Source organism: Rhinolophus sinicus, chromosome 3, assembly GCF_057876585.1.
Source record: "Rhinolophus sinicus isolate RSI-liver-muscle chromosome 3, RSI-T2T, whole genome shotgun sequence".
Classification (NCBI taxonomy): Eukaryota; Metazoa; Chordata; class Mammalia; order Chiroptera; family Rhinolophidae; genus Rhinolophus; species Rhinolophus sinicus.
The window spans coordinates 177,280,809-177,296,732 of NC_142503.1; the positions used below are offsets into that span (position 1 = coordinate 177,280,809).

At 37.7% G+C, this 15,924-nt stretch overlaps 1 protein-coding gene and 1 pseudogene across 17 annotated transcripts in view; both read right to left on the bottom strand.

Moving 5' to 3' along the window:
• NUMB (NUMB endocytic adaptor protein) overlaps positions 1-15,924 on the bottom strand; it is a 136,287-nt gene that overhangs the window by 62,779 nt on the left and 57,584 nt on the right. For 5 of the 17 annotated variants that reach the window (XM_074327249.2, XM_019733382.3, XM_074327247.2 and 2 more), the window contains one exon: positions 9,974-10,058. The exons of the other annotated variants lie outside the window; for them this stretch is intronic. The gene's annotated coding sequence lies outside the window, so the exon portion shown is untranslated. The remainder of the gene's footprint in view (positions 1-9,973; positions 10,059-15,924) is intronic. 17 annotated transcript variants of the gene reach the window in all.
• On the bottom strand, positions 11,361-12,503 carry LOC109448209 (small ribosomal subunit protein uS2 pseudogene; annotated as a pseudogene).

The window sequence follows — 15,924 nt, forward strand, 5'->3', positions numbered from 1 at the left end:
CAGTAGAAACTCACTGAGCAGAACGATGAGAGATCTAAATTAAATTTTAAAAATTAAATTGTTGAGGTGGCCGGTTAGCTCAGTCGTTTAGAGTGTGGTGCTAATAACACCAACGTTCCCAGTTCGATCCCCACATGGGCCACTGTGCGCTGCGCCCTCCTTTAAATAAATAAATAAATAAATAAATAAAGTTTTTCAATTTTCACTTTTATTTTACTGTCCTCTGAACAAACATGGTTGAATGTGAATATATACAATTCCACTGTATTCTTCATCACATTTCTATTCCAGAATTCTACAGGGGCAGTTACCAAAAAAAAAAAAAAAATGTTGACTATTCATCCACCAAAACAAAACAAAAACAGTTGTTCTCATAAAAATACGGTGCTAAGTCATCACTAAAATAGAATGTTGTACAACAAGCACAAAGTACTTCATTTCTGAATTTTTCTATCTTTGATTTTTACTATTTCTTATGATGTAGAGATTGCTTTCAAGATTTAGAGTGAAGAAAAACATTTTTTTATTTGACCAAGTTAAGTGAAAAAATGTAAGGAATCCTAGACTCTCAGCCATCCAAGGATTTAGAGGTAGGTCATCTACTCAATCCCCTACTCAATCAATGAATCCTAAGAATTCTGGATTATATTAAATGTTGGTCTAAATAGCATAATTTCCCTAACAGGAAACAATTTATAATTTATTAAGTTGTACTACTGGCTCAGTGTTCCATTCAGGCACTGAGCCAAATGAATAGCCACAAAGTACAGCTTCATCACCAATAGTGAAATAAATACAGTATGTCAAATACTTAACTTACAGGACTAATAAAATTCATTTTAAAAGTTCATAGTCAGTTTTGTGATAAAAGTTAATTTACAAACAAATTCATGGAAAGGTAAAAAGAACAAAGGGTTGGGTTTTTTGGGGTTTTTTTTAACCTACTTCTCAAAGGAAACATTCATTCAGTTCCTGTATAAACCTAGGAGTCAGTAAATTTAAAATCTGTTTATATTTCAGGTCAACGTTTTTATTAACAGGCTACATGTTAGGCTATCTTGAATACTGAATTACGTTATTTCGGAAAAGTGCCACCTATGGCATTTTCAAATAAAAAAATTTTAGGAACAGATTATTCTGATTTTCCAATAGCTAAAACTAAACACTATTTTGCTTTATCAACCGTCAGACCAAAGACTTACAAATAACAACACATTAAGTCTTGGATGCCCTAAAAATAGGTATTTGAGAAGAGAGCACTGTCACTCTTTGAATATTGAAGCTCTCCAACCACATACTCTCCAGCCCTGATGACCATCTAGACTGTGTGTTCTCAGCCAGGGCATCATGTGCTCCACAGGCTCTCCAGGTTCCGCAATGCCCTAAACTTGCGTACAAATCTGAATGTACACGTGTCTTGTGCACTTTCTGGGGCCAGATTTTTCAACTTACATCCGAATCTCAAAGGATTCTGTCACTACCAAAAATGTAAGAACCACTGAATGAACAGTAGTCTGTGGTCTTTATCTATTATCTGACTTTAATTTCAGGTTTCTGCCTTACTAGTTTTCATCTTCCCACTCATCTTGTCCACAGAATTCCTTCTTTTGTTTTGATACATGGCTTTATTCACTCCTTAAAGATAGTAATGGAAAAATCAGAGCTTCACAAAATGAGGAAAGACGCTATTCAAAATTGTAGTCAAAGGTGGTTTCAAAAGCTGAACCTGTATATATTTGAGAAACATTTTCTTCTAACTGGTTACAAAACCAATTTTATCTTTTAGTTGATCATTTGCCTTTCAACTGAGAAAACAATTGGTGAGCTGGATTTACCTTTACCTTTTAAGGTTGGTTAAAACTTCAATAAAAACACGTATGCCCATCACCCCTGACCCCACACAACACAGATATACACAGACTGACTTCATTAGGATGGTGTTCTTCAAGAATTAAATCTTTGCTTATAGAACAAAATGGTTTTGCTCTGATATAGCAAGGACTGATTTAGCAAGGAACATCTTGAGGAAAAAGGGCAGAACTGCTGAGAATGCTAGCCTACTTTTTACACTGACTTTCCTTCTCTAAGCATCTGTCAAGTGTGGGATGAGAAAAAGGTGCTGGAATCTGGAGAAGCAGACTAGAATAAAAATATATCTGGGTCCAAGAATTTAAAAAAGAGAGACAGAAATGCCACTGGAAAAATTATAGAAATAAGAAGGTCAAAAACAGTACTGCTCCCCTTCACTGACAAATAACTTTACAAATGATGCACATCATCTCTTCAATCCTTTCAGCCTCTGATCAGACGCCTTCCTTTCCCTCACGACCCTTAACGCTTTATCCAAGCCATCAACAAGACATGTACCATACATCTTAAATCTGTCTGCTGCTCTTCATCTCCACCATCAGAACCATGGTCCAAGACAACTTTGTCTCTACTAGTATATAAACCATCAACCAGTACTTATCTCCATTTTCTCTATTGTCCCCCTCTGATCAACTATGTACAAAGTAGTCGGTGTAATCTTTCAAAATGTAAAATGGATCATAGCATTGCATCATAGTTCCATGGATTTCCAATGCATCTTCAAATTAATTCAAACTCTCAGCATTCAGGGAGTCAGTATGGCATAACAATTCACACTCCTCAAGAAGGGCTTGCTTGGAACAGTGCCCAGTACATCACAAATGCAGTAAATGTTAGCCTATTAAGGTAAGGCCCCAGCCTGCCTCACTTACCTTGAGGTGGCACTCTCCTCAACTAACTATGATCCTTTCAGTTAACTGCAAGTCCTTCCCACTTTGGGCCTGCTGTTTCCCTCTGTCTGAAATGCTTTTCTCTGAGACCCTTCAAGAACTGTCTCCCACTTATACTTAAGTCTCAGCCTAAGTGTCATCTCATTGATGAGGCCTCTTTTTCCTCTTTCTAAATACCATTTTCTATCATTCTTTATAGTACTACACTTTTCATTTCCTTCATTGTACCTTACAATTTTATATATTTATAATTACTTTTTTGTTTCATTGGTTAAACTTCTTAAACACCAACAGATGACTAAGCATCCATCCAATAAAGTATCTCGCTTAATGTAGGCAGAATTGGGTTATGGTCTTTCAATCTAAAATAATCTTAACTAATGTAGGTATTAATCTCTTTTCACCAAGAAACTGAAAATTTGGTCACTAATATAAATATGTCACATCCTGTGCTATGATTCATTATACCTACACACTTCCCTTAATTGTTAATTAAATATAACCCTGTGTCTAATTGTGCTAGATGCTTGGAAGAGGAGGAGCCAGGATGAGAAAAGAAAGAGTACTTCCTCCTTTTAGGTCTTCAATGATACAAACATAGGAGAACCAAAAAGGGGGCATTTCAGGTATGGGACAGGGTGAAACGAAGAGTCATCATATGTATGTAAAAGTGTGTATTTCATCAAAGCTAAATCAATTGCAATATGCACCATTATTTTATTTTCTACTAAGAAAACAAAATACTGCCTGAATGGTTAATTAATAATTGTTCAATATCATCCATAGTAAGAGGCATTGCAGTATGAGACATGCTTCCTAGTTTCAAAGATGTTAAAGCTTGAATAAAATAGGAAGAGAAGAAACAAGAAGAGGAAGAAAAGAAGGGTGAGGAGAAGAAAAAGAAAATTACCATTCTGTTATTAACACAGTCTTCCAGGAACCTCAAGAAGTCTCAAGGATACGGAATATTGGTTATTCATTAAAGTTTGTTATCAGGAAGGGGAGAAACAGCCACTGAAAAGAGTGGTCACAGAGTAACCCTCGCTTTCTTCTTGTTTCCATTTTGCCTTGTATATCTTCACTTTTCCTTTTACTTTCAGCTTTTAAAAATCACTTTGTGCGTCTTTTGTATACAGCACATAGTTGAGTCTTGCTGTAATCCAAATTGAAAATCTTGTGTTTTTTAAAGGTGAGTTAAACATAAAAAGATAAATCTTTTAAAATTCACATATTTCAAAACTTCCAATTGCCTTGTGACTCATAGGTTATAATTTAAGAGGGCTAGCATAATTAAAAATCATAATAGCAAATTAAAAATCTTAAATACACATAGTTAATAACAAAAATACTCCATTTCAAACATCATGAGCTATTTATAAATATACAGTTTTAAATGTTTTATATTAGAAAATAAGGCTAATAATTGGTGAGTTAAGCATCTATCTGAATGAATCGGAAAAAGAAAATCCAGAGAAATTAGAATACTACTTCCAATAACACACCACGCTAGATTATTCACCCAATTCTCTCAATGGAAACAATTAAAAGTGAATAAAATTTTATTTTAAAAAATATTAAAAGCATTGAAGAGCTGACAAAATGGTAAACAAATAACGAGATCAAAATCTATGAGAAAGCAGAAACTCAAAGAGTTAAGTGTCATGATGAGACTGTTTTTGTCCTGTAGACATCTGTCTAACTCACAAAGTTGAGCTGCAGTTTTAATGATCTCTTGGGAGAGAACAGAAGTCAAAGTTCAAGACCCACCCAACATGAAAAATCTAATAGGAGACTCTTTCTCTAAAAAGATGGGGACTACCACTGCCAAAAGTTTCATCCTCCAGAAAAGAGTAAAGCAAAATTAAACCCACTCGGGGCAGGCTCGGTGGCTCAGGCGGTTAGAGCTCCATGCTCCTAACTCCGAAGGCTGCCGGTTCGATTCCCACATGGGCCAGGGGCTCTCAACCACAAGGTTGCCAGTTCAATTCCTCGAGTCCCGCAAGGGATGGTGGGTTCCGCCCCCTGCAACTATGATTGAACATGGCACCTTGAGCTGAGCTGCCGCTGAGCTCCCAGATGGTTCAGTTGGTTGGAGCGCGTCTTCTTGACCACAAGATTGCCGGTTAGACTCCTGCAAGGGATGGTGGGCTGCACCCCCTGCAACTAGCAATGGCGACTGGACCTGGAGCTGAGCTGTGCCCTCCACAACTAAGACTGAAAGGACAACAACTTGAAGCTGAACAGCACCCTCCACAACTAAGATTGAAAGGACAACTTGACTTGGAAAAAAGTCCTGGAAGTACACACTGTTCCCCCAATAAAGTCCTGCTCCCCTTCCCCAATAAAAAATCTTAAAAAAAAAAAGAAAAAAGTTAAACCCACTCTACCCATTTCCACATCTCATCTCCAAAGGACAAGGGAATTTGTCTTCCTGTTGCAGAAGAGAACAAGGATTTCTAAGCAGGCCCACACAGATATTTGCAACCCAAATTCATCCTATTTGGGTGGTCCAAAACCTCAAGGGATAAATTTAGTCACCAAACTAGTACCTTGAGGCATCTGGAAAAACAAAACAAACAAAGGTAAATCCTCTTGAAGCAATGCATTTCCTTCCTGGGCCTTATAGAAAACCCACAAATGTTTCTTCCAGGGAAAACAAGCAGTTCACAAATTCTTACACCAGGTAAATAAAAAGAAATCTATATCTAGGGACAGCATATGAAACTTCAGAAAGCCAAAAAAACCAAAGCTCAAAAGCAGCCCAAGCTAAAAATGACAGATTCACTCAAATGAACAACTATTAGGCAGCTAATTTATCAATAGCAACAATGGAAACCAGAAGACAGTGGAATTATTCCCTCCAATAACTAAAAAAAAAAAAAATAACTGCCAACCCATAACTTTATACCTAATGAAATAGCTATCAAGAATGAGGGTGATAAAGAGACTTTCAGATAAAACACTGAGTTTACTACAGAAAAATCTCATTAAAGAGAATTCTAAAGAATACAATCTTCAGAAAGAAAAAAAGTAATCCAGATGGAAAAATCTGAAATCCCTGGGAGAATCAAGAGCACATAAAGTTGGAATTGACTTCAAATTCAGAGGCTCATTGTCACCATTTTCTGTCATGTTCACTGAAGAATAGAAAAGCCAATTGTTGCCAAAGAGAAAGAAATAGGAAAGGAAAGAAGTAAGGTTTTACGTAGTAGCATTGTAAGTAAGCCCCTGGTTCCAGCTGTTCTTAAGGCCTATTGAAAGCTTCTCCTTGGAAATTGGGAGATAGCCCAGTATCCTTATAATTTAGATTCTGCTATTCACTTAAAAGAATGTAGAAAGAAGAAAGGCCAGAAATTAACTAAACAGAAAACATACAATACATGAAATCAAATTGTAGCACTGGTCTTTTGATAAGGCTAAGAAAATATATAAAATCTGTACGAAGACTGATGAAGGGAAAAGAGGGCACAAAAAATATTGGGAATAAAAAAAAGAGAAGGAAATATTATTTAGTAAAAATTTAAAATATAACAAAAGAATGCTTTGAACAACTTTATGCCAACTACTTTAAAAACGCAGACAAAAAAAAAAACTCAGACAAAAGGATTCCTAAAAAAAGAGGGAAAAGAAAAACTTGCTAAAAACTGACCTAACTAGGAACAGAAATACTAAATAAAACCATGTAGAACGTTGAATACATACTTCCCTCCCAAAATACTGAGTCTACATGCCACCTCCCCCCCAAAAAAAACACACCACTAAGCCCAGACAGTTGAACAGAAGTTCAACCACACTTTAAAGAAACGGATCATTCCAGTCTTATATAAATCCTTTTAGAGGGAGGAAAAAAAGATTAGTTCCCAACTCATTCTTCCCCCCCCTTTATCTGCGCCCCCCCCCCAACTCTAGTTCAAGCCGTTGTTTCTCAGTCTAGTTGTGTAGGACACAGCTCCCTGGCCCATGCTGGTGTTATGAGCCTTGCACACATGGTAGCCCACGGCAGCACACAGCAGCTCATGCTGGCTGCCGGCCACTCATGCTGGCTGCCAGCTGCTCCTGGCAGCACACAGTAGCTCATGGCAGTACAGCAGCCCACGGCAGCCCATAGCAGCTCACGCCAACCTCCGGCTGCTCACAGCAGCCCAGCTCCAGGGAGAGCTGTTGTTCACAATCTTAGTTGGTGAGGGCACAGCTCACTGGCCCATGTAGGAATCGAACCGGCCACCTCGGGGTTAGGAGCACAGCGCTCCAACCACCTGAGCCACCAGCCAGCCCCCACAACTTATTCTTTGAGGCTGGCATAATCTGGATACTAAACTCAAATAAGGGGAATATAAAAAATAAAAATTATGGGCCAATTTCATCTATGAACATAGATGCAAAAATCCTAAATGAAATCCTAATAAAATAAATCGAATTGTATAGTATAAGAAAAGACCATCATGACTAAGTTGGGTTCATCCCAGCAACACAGGGTAATTCAACATTAGAAAAATCTATAAATGTCAATCACCACATTAGCAGAATAAGAAAAGATAACCATATGATCATCTCACAATGCAGAAAAAAATCACCTGACAAGATTCAATATTCATTCTTCACATACACACAAAATCTTAGCCAACTATTAACAGAAATGTCTTTAACCTACACAGTATCGATCAAAAATCTATAGCAAATATTATTCTTAACAGTGAAACATAAGGAGCACTTCCTTTTAAAAAATAGAAAATTAGGTACAAGAGTATCCACTATTAATACTTGTATTGAATATTACTATTGGAAGTCCTAACTAGCATGAAAGTCCTAAGGCATAAAAAAGAAATGGTGGGGACAACTGGATGACTCACTTGGTTTAGAGCGCGAGCTCTGAACAACAGGGTTGCTGGTTCAATTCCCATATGGACCAGTGAGCCGCGCCTTCCACAACTAGACTGAAGACAATGAGCTGCCACTGAGATGCTAGAGGGCGGCCAGATGGCTCAGTTGGTTAGAGTGGAAGCTCTTAACAACAAGGTTGCCAGTTCAATTCCCATGTGGGATGGTGGGCTGTGCCCCCTGCAATTAAAGATTGAAAATGGCGACTGGACTTGGACCTGAGCTGCGCCCTCCACAACTAGACTGAAGGACAACGACTTGCGGCTGTTGGGCCCTGAAGAAACACACTGTTCCCCAATATTCCCCAATAAAATGTTTTTTAAAAGAAGGAGAAGAAATGGTGTAGTTAGCATTGGAAAGGAAGACACAATTTGCATTCATACTTTAATAATTTATTTTTTAAAAGTGGCTAAACACACATCTACATACCAAACAGAAAATGGAAAGAAAAAAATGGAAGAATATATTATGTACAATAGTTAACAAGAAATAAGGTTTCTAATAACTAAATCTAAGAGAAGACTTGAGAGATCTTTATGGGAAAAGGAACAATTTACTGAAAGATATTTTTAAATATCTAAATAACTAGAAAGATATAACATGTTTAAGGATAGAAAGGCTCAATATGACAAAGAGAATTAAATGCATGTGTAGACTAAAAGCTACAGAGATCCTGGGCTTATCCACAAGACAAGTCCCCCCCCTTTTTTAAATTTTTCAAGTGTGTTTTGCCAGGACCCACCAGCTCCAAGTCAAGTAGTTGTTTCAATCTAGTTGTGGACGGCGCAGCTCACAGTGGCCCATGTGGGGATCGACCCAGCAACCTTAATAGCACTGTGCTCTAACCAACTGAGCTAACCGGCTGCCCCAAGTCCCATTTTTTAATAACAGCTTTGAGAGCTTGTTTGGAAGTTCTAGCAGAGGAGCACAGCTACCCATACACCCTTGACAGAAAAATGGTCCTCAACTCTATGGGGTAGGCTGTCCTCTTCCATTAAGTGGCAGCTTTGGGAGGGACGCACATGGAGCAGTGAGGAAGGGGACACCCACCTAGCCAGCCAGATCAGCCAGATCAACCCTGGAGATCAATGGGGTGACAGATGTTGCAGCCAGATCGCCCTCACATCCTAATTACAGGTTTTGAATTTTTGCATAATTGACTCATATTACTCACTCCCATTTATGGGTATTTTTGCAATTGGTATACAATTATTAGCCACTAATCACAGGTATTTTACTTTAACCAAACTGTAGTAATAGTTGATATGGCACTTAAGAATTCTGACAGCTGCAATGAACAAGCATGAGGGAAGGACACATGACAGTTTACAGCTAAGTTATGGTTGAATGTGCTATGGTCCCATTGGTTCAAAGGTCAGTCAAGTGTGCACATTCACCACAATGTAAGATGTAAGTTCTGATAACCACTCCTGCAAGTGATGAAATGTAGCCAACATTTCACATAACACATAAGATTTTGGTTCTTGGTAATTATCTGTGAACACTATCAAAACACCATCTCCTTAAAAGCCACCTAAAAATGTAAACATTTATTCTGAATAGAAATTGCATTTACAAGAGGAAAACAGACAAAACACATTCATAATACAGTGATCATACTGGGCTCAAAGGGTTACCTGTACTGGAGTTAAGTGTGGTCCTTATTTATACATACAACACCCTTGTACATGTGAGACCTACAAGCAGTTGCCCAATTGTTTTACAATAGATCTGAACTTGATCAAATGTATGATTTTCTTTAGGTCCATCTTATTCAAATTTAATTTTGGTTTATGTAAGTGTTGTGATATTGTATACTGCTGCTTAAATTTGGCTTTACCCAAATTTCCTAATACAGAATTAGAAGTAATGATCATGTTTTACTGGTTGCTAGATGATAACATTAAGAGTTAACATTTATTGAATGCTCACTGCGTGCCCATCACTGTTAAAAGTGCTTTATAGATATTAAATCATTTAATCTCCACAACAACCCTATCAGGTGGGTAATATTACTATGACCATTTTACAGATAGGAAAACTGAGGCACAGAAAAGTTAAGGAACTTTCCCAATGTCACACAAGTGAAGAAACTTAGGGATTCATACCTAGGTAGTCTCTCTTCAGAGCCCTAGACCATCAATTATTGTTATACTTCTTTTCACAATATTTAAAAGATACATATATTATGGATGAAAAAACTCACCATTAAAAAATTATCAGTGTTAAACATCAGTTAAGCAATACTAATATCAATACAACTTATCATAGGTTGATACTTCACAGCTATTTCAAAATTTCATGGCCATGATTAAGAGTTTTGAAGTTGGACAGACCTGTCTCTGAATCTTGGCTGTGCCCTTTACAAGCTGTGTGACTTTGGACAAGTTTCATAACTTCACCAAGCCTCAGTTTCCTCATCTGTAAAATGAGAATAATAAACATCTCACAAAATTGTTATTAGTAACATAATTATTGCTACATTACACTGATATGCTAACTCCAAACAAAACACAGTACACAAAATAAAAAGAGGAGGTTCTCAATGTCTCCCAGAAAACAGGAGTTTATTATAATGATATAACAAAGATGACCACGCCAAGTCACTGGAGCAACTGTAAGACCCACACACTAACGTAGAACCACAATCTCCTCTAATTCATAATAAGTAATTCATTCCCCTAGATAAAAGTCAAATGTCTAGAAGTAAATTATTGGGTCTCTGAAATATAAAATACTGTATATACACAGAGGAAGAGACAAACAAATAAGACATTGGTATTTTTTCACAACTCCCACAAATCCCATTACACACATATCCTTTGTAAGACTAGTAGTGTTCAAGGGGCCCGAAACAGCAAGAGCTGTGTCAAGAAGGAGCAATTCCTGGCATTGATAGAAAGGAATTTTTATAAGACAAAAACAGAAAGAAATAGACATGTCACTATCGTTATCACTGAAGAATGATTATGTCCATTATACCTGGCATTTTACTAGTCAAAATAACTTAAATTGTCAGAATCTCAATAAAATAATTTTAAAACAACCACATTTCTACCAATACCTGGTAATGTATCTGTCTGTGATAAGGTTAGGTGTTTCTTTGAAGGGAATGATTTTAGCAATACAACGTAAAAATCTTTTTTAAAAAGGAAAAATAGGAATATTTTACAAAAATCCTATAGGATAATTTTGCTAAATGGCTCATTAATACATTATCAAGGCGAGTTTTTATGAAGATCGCCAGTCCAATAATTGAATTATATTATTAAAATGACTTATCACATAAAAATAATTATTAAAATGATGTGTGTTCATTGAGGCTCAAAGATTTGGTTAAAAAAAAAGAACTTTCACTCCCCAAAATATCCACTTTTAATAAATAATTGCAAAATGACCTTCAAATTTTCTTAATAAATTTGTAAAAGTATCTGTCCCAAAGATCATCTAATTTTTACAAAGTACTATTTCTTAAGAAAATTTATTAGTCATACAGGAAATGTTTAAGCAATCCTTAAAATACCTATTTTATAGGATATGAGGTACTCTAGGTTACTAGGCCATGAACTCGAAACAAAAAACTCAGTTCCTTCTGCTCTGTATCTTAACAATTTGGAATTTTTCTATTTGATCAGCATTTCCTTCACTATTTTACTTTCTCTTAAAGAATAATTTTTTGTTCTTTCTACGAATCCTATAAATAACTAATAAGGTAAAGTTGGTTCAATCACAACTCATATGAAGTTTCGGTTTTTTTATTTGTTTTGGAAACTGTTTCTTTTCCATCAACCTTATTTCCATTTTGCTTAAGAATTTGTGAAGAACAGCTTGGACCCACTCATCGGTTGGTCCTACCCATTCAGTGGCCTGAGCAGTGGGGGCTGCAGACCAGTCTTCAGAGGGAGCTGAGCACCTGGGGCTTCAGTAGGAAACTGGTGAGTAGGCACAGAGGGCACCTGCATGCCTTCAGACCAGTCTGCGACCTCAGGCTGAGCAGCAGTCAACTCAGGAGCTGGAACAGTCCATTCACCCTGAAATTCCTCCTTGGTCACAGCCTTTTCAGCAGCGGCCTGCTCTTCCTTTTCAATCTCTTCAGGGTCTCTGTAGAAGCAGAGATCAGGCATGACCTCCCATGGGTGTTCACGGGAGATGGTACCACACATGCGCAGAACTTCCCAGGCTGGCATCCACCACCTCAGACCCACGGATTGAACACCACTGTTGTTGCAAGGCATGACAATGTCCGCATAGCGCAGAGTCTGTGTTACACAGAGCAATGGTTGGCAAGTTAACATGTGACGCCTCTGTGAGAGGCTGGTGGACTGCCCTGGGAGCGGTAACCACCAGAAGTCTCCGCTCCCAGAAGGCTGCCTAGATCTGGTTAGTGAAGGTCCCAGGAGTGAAGCGGCCACCAATCGGAGTGGCTCTGGTGGCAGCAGCAAACTTCAGCACAGCTCGCTGGCCGGTATTCCTGGACGATATGACACTGACATCAGCTGGGTTTTCAATGGCAACAATGGCACGGGCTGCCAGCTTCTCCCAGATTCTTTTCAGATTTATGATGTAGTAGCTATCACTTTTCCGTTTGTAGATGTACTGTTCTATTTGGAAGTCAAGGCTGGTGCCACCTAAGTGGGTTCCTGCTGCAAGGAATTTGAGGACATGCTCCCTTTTCATTTGCAGGACATCAAGGGCTCCACACATTGAGAAAAATTCCCTATAAGTTACGTGGGAACCAAGAACAGGGCCGTATGGGTCCCTCTCTGGGTAGCGCAGAAACTGAAGATTTCAATTTAGCAATTTTTAGGTAAATTTTTATCTTTATATAACTTAGAGAAAATTTGAAAATACCACCAATTATTTGCTTTGTCAATCTCTCTCTTTCTCACACATTTTTTTCTGAACTATGTGATAGTAAGTTGCAGGCACTGTACCATTTTAATCCTCAGTATTTCTATGTATTTTCCTAGGAACACGAACATTTGCTTAGAAAACTACAGTACAGCTAACCAAATCAGTATTGTATCAATGTTAAAATGTCTATTACATAATTACAGTCCAGATTCAAATGTCATTAATTTCCTTAAAAATGTCCTTTAAAGCTACTGATTTCCCCAGTCCAGAATCCCATCCAGGATCATGCATTGCATTTGGTGGTAATATCTCTTTAGAATCCTATCATCTGGAACAGTTCCTCAGTCTGTCTTTCAAGACTGATATCTTTAAAGAATACAGACCAATTATTTTGTAGAATGTCCCTCAATGTAGGTTTGTCCGATGGTCTCACATGTTTAAATTCAGGCCACAAATTTTCTTTTTTAATAAATTTTATTGGGGAATATTGGGGGACAGTGTGTTTCTCCAGGGAGCTGTCCTTCAATCTAGTTGTGGAGGGCGCAGCTCAGCTCCAAGTACAGTCGCCGTTTTCAATCTTTAGTTGCAGGGGGCGCAGCCCACCATCCCATGTGGGAATTGCACCGGCAACCTTGTTGTTGAGGGCTTGTGCTCTAACCATCTGAGCCATCCGGCCGCCCCTCCAGAAGCTCAGTGGCAGTTTGTTGTTTTCAGTCTAGTTGTGGAGGGCACAGCTCACTGGCCCATGTGCGAATCGAACCGGCAACCCTGTTGTTCAGAGCTCATGCTCTAAACAACTGAGCCATCGGGCCGCCCCAGGCTATACATTTTTTTGTAGGAATGTCACAAAGTAATGCAGGGTCCTTCTCACTGCATCATATCAGAAGCTGTAAGAGGCTACTGGGTTCTATTATCAGAGATGCTTACTTTGATCATTTGGTTAAGGGGTACCTGCCAAGTTTCTCCACTGCTAAAGTAACTGTTTTTCTTTTTGTAACAAGTAAATATTTTGTAAGGAACTAGCTTAAAGCTGTGTAAATATTATATTCCTCATCAAATTTTCACCTAGTAGTTCTGGTGTGAAAGTATTATTTTAATTTTTCCAAAATGGTCAATTTCTGACTGTAACAGTTCTACATTTGTATTTGCTCTTTTAAGGAAAAACTTTCCCTCCTCCCCACTTAGTTATTTATTCAGTCATTTACTTATAATTGTGTGACCCATTGGTTCTTATTTTTCAATGGGCTATAATCTATAACTATCATATATTTGGCCAGTGGACACTTCTGTAAACAGGTTCTCATTCCTTTTGACATGTCCTCATCATTCTTTGACTCCTTACTCTGTGAAACAATATGTTCTAGGCTCCTCGTGTACTTTCCCTGATCTAATTCTTCCTGGGATCAGACATTTCTCTAAGGAGCTCTCGTTTCCTTTTAGTGAAGAATTGTTTAGAATCTAACATATGAGAAAGCTAGATGTATTCATTGTTATGAAAGACGTAATTACTTCTAGGCCCTCTTAGCAAACAAAGCTGGAATATACATACATACACACATATATGCATTTGTGTGCACATACATATGTATACATACAAATATACACGTCTAAAAGAGAAATATACATAAAAATGTATGCATGCATACACACATATTTCTCCATCTTTATATAAATATTAAGAACCATGAGTTCATAGCCTCTAATTCAAATCTACCGCCACAGGGTTCATTCTAGCCTTCTTTTCCATATATAAAACTCCATTCTCCAACAATGAAAAACCTGGCTCCCATTATCCTCCATACATTATCCGTTTGTTCAATCCTGGACTAGATAGAAAATAGTTTCAAAATTGCCAGTTCATACCATTCCAAAAGAAACCCCAGCCTACAAACTAGGGTCCATTATTTGTTTATAATTGTTTTCATTTTGAGTTTGAAAGTACACTATGCTCAAAATTAAACTGACTCTCAAAAAATCTTTACGTAATGTGTTTTAAATTCTAACTTGCTAGATTTAGTTAATCAGACTTCAAATCTGTCATCCAACATATATGCTATCTTTCAAAACTTTAACTGAATATTTGATCAATATGCTATGAAGGGGTCCAACCAAGCTGTTAATAAAAATGTGACCAGGAATATTAGCAAATTGAATCCAACAATGTATAAAAAGAATTATATACCACAACCAGGTGAGATTTATCCCAAGTATGCAAGACTGACTCAACATTATAAAATCATTTTATGGGGTGGCCGGATGGCTCAATTGGTTAGAGTGCGAGCTCTGAACAACAGGGTTGCTGGTTCAATTCCCACATGGGCCAGTGAGCTGCGCCCTCCACAACTAGCTCGAACACAATGAGCTGCCGCTGAGCTTCCAGAGTGGCGGCCCAGTTGGTTAGAGTGCGAGCTATTAGCAACCAAAGGATGGTGGGCTGTGTCCCCTGCAGCTAAAGACTGAAAAGGGCAACTGGACTTGGAGCTGAGCTGCGCCCTCCACAACTAGACTGAAGGACAACGACTTGGAGCTGATGAGCCCTGGAGAAACACACTGTTCCCCAATAAAAAAAACAACAACAACAACAAAAACCCACAAAAAAACCACTAAGATACTTTTTAAAAAAATCATTTTATATACTCGATCACATTAAAAGGCTAAAAAAGAAAAATCACATGATCATATCGATAGATACAGAAAGACATCTGCCAAAATCCAACACTCATTCATGATAAAAATTCTCAGCAAACTAAGTCTAGAGGGGAATTTCCTCAACTTGATAAAGAACCTACAAAAACCTACAGCTAACATCATACTTAATGGTGAGAAACTAGAAGCCTTCCTGATAAGATCAAGAACATGACAAAGATGTCTCCTCTCACCATTCCTTTTTAACATCATATTGGAAACCTGAGGTAATGGAATAAGTCAAGAAAAGGAAATAAAAGGTGTATAGATTGGGAAGGAAGGAATAAACTGTCTTTGCTCACAGGTAACATGATCACTTATGTAAGACTTTTCTCAATGATCAAGTGGGCAATGGAACCAAACATGAGTATGCTTGCTCTTTGTGTATAGCCTTTCCCCCAGTTACTAACTCATCTACCTGAATTAGCAAGCAACCTACATTTCTACATCTTATTCAGAAACATGTCTCAAAAGACTAGTATTTCCTTTTCCTATATCAGACAACATCTAAGCATGCCTTCTTAATTTAATTCTATATTCTAAAATGTAGTTTGTAAAAAAGATTGTGATTTGAACCAGAAAACGTCCTCATTCATTCAACAAATATATTGAGAACCAAGGACATGATGGAGGTAAGGCAGAGAATGAACCAAAGTCCCTACCTTCCTTGTGGTATATTCTATTGGGGAGATTGTAAAAAATAATAAAGAAATAAATATATAATGTGATATAAAGAAAAATCAAGCAG